Genomic DNA, 7,500 nt, shown 5'->3' with positions numbered 1-7,500 from the left:
AATATGAAGTGAATCGTTCATCCCGTGTAACACTCGAAGCAATATCCCTAGCCAAACCATTGGTTTTCGGTGAAGAGCGCTTAAAAGAAATCTCCCCCATCACCCGTATTACTCTAGTGATTCTTTCCACTTCTGAACGATATTTTGGCCAGTCATGCGGTGTTTGAAGAGCTGCTATGGCCGCTTGACAATCAGTCCATACTTCACAGCTGGTTATATTGAGGTCACACAAGCTTTGGAGACACCAGCCGATGCCATTTGATTCTGCAGATATCCTGTTGATTCGAGGCAAAAAGGGTAATTTTCATCCATGTTAACCTTCCATCCACTTCTGCCTTATTCATAATATGTACCAGAGCTTCTGCACAGAGAATAAACAAAAAGGGTGATAGAGGATCTCCCTGTCTAAGCCCTCTCTCAGGCTTGATGTATCCATAAGGTGATCCATTGAGGAGAATAGAGTAAGAGACAGAACAGACGCAGCTCATCACCCACTAGACCCATTTGATATCAAAACCAAGTCGGATAAGCAATTCTTCCAAGAAACTCCACTCCACACGGTCATAGGCCTTTGACATATCTGTCTTAATGGCCATGAAGTCTTCATCACAATTTGGATTTTTCCGGAGTGCATGTATTATCTCATGAGCAATCAATATGTTGTCAGATATCAATCGACCAGAAACAAAGGCTCCTTGAGTATCCGAGACAATGGTCGGTAGAAAAACCTTTAGACGATTAAAGACAATATTATACAAGACTGAGCACAAGCTTATCAGACGCAGGTCAGTCATCTTCGAAGGGATTAAGCAAATCTGTGTGAAGTTCCATTATGCAGGTAAGGATTCAGAGTTAAAAAATTGTTGAACCTCTTCAATCACCTGAGGGCCAACCGTATCCCAATACATCTGATAGAAGTGACCTGACATGCCATCCGCTCATGGTGTACTATCACCTCTAATACTGAAAGCTGTAGTCTTGATTTCATCACCTGTCACCGGACGTGTAAGGGAAGTATTCATCTGCTCAGTAACTCTCGGCAACATATTATCCAAAGCCTCTGCGATGTTGGTCGGATTAGAGCTAGCAAATATTGTTCGAAAGTACTCCACTGCAACCTCTCCTTTCGAGCCTTCTACAAACTGTTCAACCCCAGTCCTATCCAACAATGAAAGTATCCTGTTCTGCACCTTCCTCCTTTGTAAACCAACTCGGCAGAGAAAACTGCTTTCCCATTTGCAGGACTTCCATTGTTATAATAATAATACTCTTACTAATAGTAACTCTACAAAAACGTCCCCTTATCCATTAGCAACCTATATCTCTTATTCATATCTATCTGAGCCATTCTATGCATTTACTAATATTATCACCAAAGCGAAAATACTGCAACGATATTCAAAAGCTAGGCTTGATAAGGTGTGGGTTGATGCATGTGGAAAAGAGATTGGAGCTTTTATAAGAACTAGAACTTGGAGTGTAGGTGATCTATCCCCTGGTAAAGTTGCTGTAGGTTGCAAATGGGTATTCAAAATAAAATATCATGCATATAGGAGCATTAAAAGATATAAAGCTAGACTGGTGGCTAAAGGGTATACTCAGCGAGAGGGAATTGATTTTATTGTCACATTCTCACCTGTTGCTAAGATGGCAACAGTCAAGATGATTATTTCCCTCGCACCCAAGATGAAGTGGTCTTTACATCAATTGGACATTTTGAATGCATTCTTGAATGGTGACCTCGATGAGGAAATATACATGAAGCTGCCACCAGGTTATGAAGAAATACTCGGAGAAACAGTACCGGCAAATGCAGTGTGTCGGTTGCATAAGTCAACTTATGCCTTAAGCAAGCATCACGACAGTGGTTTCTCAAGTTTAAATCCACTCTAACGAGCTTTGGTTTTGAAACCTGTCATGGAGATCATACTTTGTTTGTGAAGGAATAAGGTGAATACTTTCTGGTAGTTTTGGTGTATGTGGATGATATATTGATCGCCAGTACTAATGCTGATGCAGCTTGCCATTTACGGGATCAATTGAGTTCAGTTTTTCAGTTAAGAGATCTTGGTCCTCCGAAGTTCTTCTTCGGTATTGAAATTGCGAGGAGCGATGAAGGGATCACTCTTACTCAACGAAATATGTGCTTGAACTATTGGAGGCTACAGGTTTCTCTGATTGTAAACCTTCTCCTATACCTATGAAACCTGAATTGTAGATGTCTGCGACTGGTTTATCTAAACGTTAAGCTGCTGCCAAACATGCGAAGTCCATTGGGAATGTGATGATGAGGGTTTGGATGCGGAGTGTACTAATGAGGCTTTGGAGGTCGTTAAGAAGCTGTTTAAGAAGTTGTCTGCAGCTGAGACTGCACTTATCCCGAATATCAAACAATACAAGAGACTTATTGGGAAGTTTCAATATTTCTTATGCTGTGTCCAAATTAGCTCAATATTCTGCAACTCCGAGGAAGTTTCATCTCACAACAGTTCATAAGATCTTGAGATATTTGAAGGGTAAGATTGGACAAGGTTTGTTCTATGGTAAGGATGATGATTTCTCTATTTGGGGTTTTTCAGATGCAGATTGGGGAGGTTGCCCTGATAATAGACGATCTGTCACTGGATATGCTATATTCATTGGCCAATCATTGGTTTCATGGAAATCTAAAAAACAGCAGATGGTTTCTATGAGTTCTGCTGAATCTGAGTACCAAGCGATGAGTATGATTACCAAGGAGTTGATATGGTTCACATATATATTGAAGGCTTTGAGGGTTCCTTTTACTCTTCCTGCTTATCTATATTGTGATAATACTACAGCTCTTCACATCGCCATCAACTCAGTTTACCATGAACGTACAAAGCACATTGAGTTTTATTGCCATAAGGTTCGTGAAGCTATTGAAGATGGTCTTCTCAAAACCATGTTTGTACGGACTGACAATCAACTAGCCGACGTTTTGACGAAGGCTCTAAACCCAGCTCCATTTCAAGAGAATATCAGCAAGATGGGAGTCATTAGAATTTATTCCTCGCCATCTTGAGGAGGGGTATTAGAGTAGCTGGTAAATAGGATTGGGTAACTTAATCTCAATCGATTACCAGTTTAGTTTAGATCCGTTTTAATTCTATTTTGATGTATATAGCATTCATCTGTAAAGTTTGTTATGATTACGAAATAAGAAATATTTTCACAAAATCTCTTTGTTCTACGATTCTATTACCCCGAGAACTAAAGCCGGCTACCATCGGTGACGGCTTGATATTGAGGACTGTTCTGTTGAATTTGATCTTTGCAGTCGGGTTCAACTCTGAAACGACATAAAGCCTGATCTCATCGTCGGCCTTTTTGGCAACGACGACAATAGGTAATTGAGCGTAGTCAGTAACTAACTCTGATCCGTCCAACTCTGTATTAGCATAAAGTTTCCCTATGTATCCTTCCTCGTTGTCGGCGTAGTATCAGAGATCTTCGAGCAATAAAGAACCTTCAACTTCAGCGCTTGTTGCATTTGTACTGTACACTAAAGGGAGCATTTTATCTGGCAGGGCATCTCTTTTGAACAACCAAGACTCTCCAGGGAATGAATTACCATTCCCTAAGACAACAATCACGGGGAACTTCCGGTCAAGAGTCGCTGCACCAACTGTTGTCAACCAAGGAGCGACGTTATTTAACGTAGAGGCTTTTGGGCCGTCATTTGCTGCGGATGCCGAGACAAATATCCCTCGCTCAATTGTCGCTAAAGCACCAATGGAGACACTGTCTTTGTCATAATACAGTCTCCCAAGTCCAAGCGACAAAGACAACACGTTGACGTTGTTTGCAATAGCCTTGCCAATTGCTGCAAGCACATCTGAACTGACGCAGTAACCACCACGCGAACAGTTTTTATACACCGCAACCTTAGCTTGGAGAGCCATTCCACGAGCAACGCCTGCAACATATCCTAGAAACGTTGCTTTTTCAACTATTGATCCAGCAGTTGTTGATGATGTGTGAGTACCATGGCCATCACTATCTCTGGGAGATTTAAACTCATGGTCAATCAGACCCATCTTTGCTTCAAAGCCTTTTAGAAAGAACCTAGCGCCGATTAATTTACGGTTACAGTTGGAGGCCGTGAAATTCATCCCTTCTTCGCATTCCCCTTTCCAGCTAACCGACATCGGTCCTAACCCTATATCATTGAAGCTTTGGCTCTCGGGCCATATCCCGGTGTCGATGATTCCAACGACGACGTCGCCGGCTGAGCCATTGAATCGCGACTCTTCTTTGTCAGCAATGCCGAGGAAAGTTGGTGTCTGTGTAGTCTTTAGCTTGTAAACTACCTCGGGCACAACTGCTATATTCCGGGTTTACCAAAGAGCAGCTCTACCTCTTCAAGATTTAACCACGCCGAGAACCCATTGATCGCATGGTAGTACTTGTACAATACTTCCCCGGAGGTTGAGATAGACTTCACCAACGACTCATACCATTTGGATTTCTCTGCAGAGTTCATTGTCGTTGTAGCAGTGTGAACGATGTAGCTTGATCGTTCACACTGGACGAAAGACGATACATGGAGAAGAACGAGCAAAATTGAACAGAAGGGAACCATGGTTACCCAAATTTCTACAATTTGAATACTCAGATTAAAAATATAAAAGCTCTTCTTTTATTAACTTTAGAAAAACTGACTAAAAAACTAAAGCTTCTTAATCTCTCTCTCAAATCCCTACAACTTATGCAGACCTTAACACCCCTTTTATATAAAACACCAAAACCAATTCGTAATAGGAATCATCTATTTGTGTACATTTACACATAAGTGGAAAACTGATGGGTACTTAAATTAAGTTTGCGGTTGGGTTTGGTACAAAGTCTCCATCCCATTTAAAAACAAAAACATTCAACAAGTATTAGTAATGAATGTTTTAAAGAATCGCAATAATTAACATATGTTTTGAGGATATATATAATCCATATGTATCATTAGCGCAACTTGAGGTTAGATGATATTAATGATTTTATAATATATAGAATCAGTAACCAGTCATATTTTGTAGCATCGATGTTTTTTAGTGTTTTAGTGATAGATTATGTTTAGCTATAACTCCATCAAAACATTACAATAGTTCTCAAAAACTTTGAAATAAGAAAAGAAGAAAAAAACAAATTGACAAAGTTTTGTGAAAGCAAGAATATAAAAATGTAAGCAAAACATAAGCAAAACATAAACTAATTTTAAGCATTTTTTTTAAAGATAAAAGATTTGCATTTCCTGTATATGTATGGATATGCATATAACAAATTAATATGAAACTACAAAACCACATTATAAAATCTGTTAGCACATCCAGTTTGGGCTACCAACCTTGGAATCTCTTTCTAATTAGTGTTTGGTTGACAAAAAAAAAAAAACAGACCGAAGGTAACCTTCGTACCAGACAGTGTTCTCTCTGAATTTTGCTGGCATCTCTGCCATATGGACGATAAAAGTGTGTCGCTCGGCATAACTCTGAGGAGATATCACTACAACAAACACAATTGCAGAGAGAATCATGGAGAGATTTTTTGTTTTTGTTGTTTCAGAAAAAGGGATACTGTTGTGTTTGTTGTAGCCGTCGTTAAGAGATATATCAAACGATACTGTTGTTGAGACTTCTCTTGTCGAGAGAGAGAGTTTTTTGTCGAGGCCACTCTTCTTACAACAAACGATACTGTTGTATAGATCTTTAAATTGTTACAAAAAGATATATCAAAATTTACTCAACTTTCATTTCTTAACATATGAAAATTTTAATTTTCAACGTAAGTATTAAATGAGTTAAGATTTTATAATAAAATAAAATAAGTTATGTAAACAAAAACAAAAATAAAAGTAACATTGCATGGTTGCATGGTTGATTAGTATGCATGGTTGCAAAAAATGTTAGTATTGTTTTTGATAATATAAGACCATGAATGTTTGGAAAGTTTTAAATTATTTACTGGTGGTGAATAGTAGAAGAATCCATAATGATACTTGTTATGGGTATGGCCTATGGATGCCATGTTAATTGAAATTTTTATGATTAATGGCATGCATTGTTTTTATTAGTGAGTAGTATTTACTCGTGGTTTGAGATGTCAATTGGTTTTAGAGACCATGGACTGTCCATGTCCAAATTAAATTGGACCGGTTATAGTCATAATCAATTTTGAAGTGGTCAAACGGACCTAAAACCATTTTAGCCCACTAATAAATAGTTTGAACTGAGCATAACATGGGCTGTCCAATAATTTTTCAAAATTAGGGATTGTGAAATTTGGTATCAATTTTTTTTTTTCATTTTGTCGAAAACTCGAAATTAGGTATTCTATCTCTCCCCTCTTTCTCTCTCTCGCGATTTCGTCGACTATTGAAGATGCTTCTCTTCATCATCTTCTTCTTTCTTCTTTTCTCTTTGACTCTTTGTATCTCTCCCCTCTTTGTGTTTGTGACTGTGATTCTGTGATTTTGGGTTCAATCAGATCGAAAAGGTAATTTTGTTTCTTGGTTTTTTTCAATTTCTAATTAGTAATTACTGGGTTTGTGGTTTGTGGGTTTTACTCTAATTACTGGATTTGTGATGTTGATTTTGTTTTTTGTGTTCATGAATCATGATACAGGTCTCGAGGTTCCTGCTTTCACCGCTGCAATCGAACAACACCAGAAGCGGATCACTGATACTCATCAAATTTTGTTTTTTTGTGTTTATGAATTATAATTTTGCTTTAATCTGCAACCTATGGACACAGACCAATTGGTCATGGTCCTATTTAGTTTGGACATATTTAAGTATGGACCTATTTGGGCATTGACCATAAATAACCATCAAATATTTGTGTCTAATTGGACATGGACAGACCAGTTTACACCCCTATTGGTGGTGGACATTACTTCCGCTGATATAGCCTAAAACCATGTGACGTATATATATATATATATATATATATATATATATTTAAAAATCAGGTCACTAAACATTTTAACAAAACTTCCAAGATTTCTCGAATAAAATACGAAAATGGTAATAAACTTTTAGAACTCTATATTTAAATAATTGACACATTTCAGAAGAAACACATGGACTTGAAATTGTTTTTAGTAGGCAACAAAAGAAAAGAAGAGCACACCGGAGAAGAAAAAGGAAAAAGAAAAATCCTCAACAACAGTAATGTCTCAAATACTCTCTATTGAGTCCTCATTCTGCTGCTTTCTGCTGCCCTGACTTGCGCAAAATACGGGTGAGCCTGTCGATTCATAGAACCATCAAGATTAGTTTACTATATTCTCATTATTCAGGCAAACATAACATAGTTTCTGACCTAAAGTAGACTAAGAAAGAGCCAATGTTGAGTTGTGTTCTGATACGTACCATTGCTTCTTTTGCAGTTAATCTGTCTTGATGATCATACCGAAGAAGCTTGTCCAGGTAATCAATCGCCTACATTGTAAAACCAGTTACGACTCAGGGAGAGAAACCATGG

The 7,500-nt window shown here is 38.1% G+C and overlaps 1 long non-coding RNA gene and 1 pseudogene across 1 annotated transcript; both read right to left on the bottom strand.

Moving 5' to 3' along the window:
* On the bottom strand, positions 3,465 to 4,606 carry LOC104699021 (annotated as a pseudogene).
* Positions 7,005 to 7,479, bottom strand: LOC104791232. Its single transcript, XR_768883.2, has 2 exons — positions 7,389 to 7,479; positions 7,005 to 7,263 (listed from the first exon to the last, which is right to left on the bottom strand). It is a non-coding gene; the product is annotated as an uncharacterized LOC104791232 (long non-coding RNA).

Source organism: Camelina sativa, chromosome 6 (assembly GCF_000633955.1).
Source record: "Camelina sativa cultivar DH55 chromosome 6, Cs, whole genome shotgun sequence".
In the NCBI taxonomy this organism is placed as follows: Eukaryota; Viridiplantae; Streptophyta; class Magnoliopsida; order Brassicales; family Brassicaceae; genus Camelina; species Camelina sativa.
Note: the sequence above shows the minus strand (reverse complement) of the source record. Positions and strands in the feature narration are given on the sequence as shown.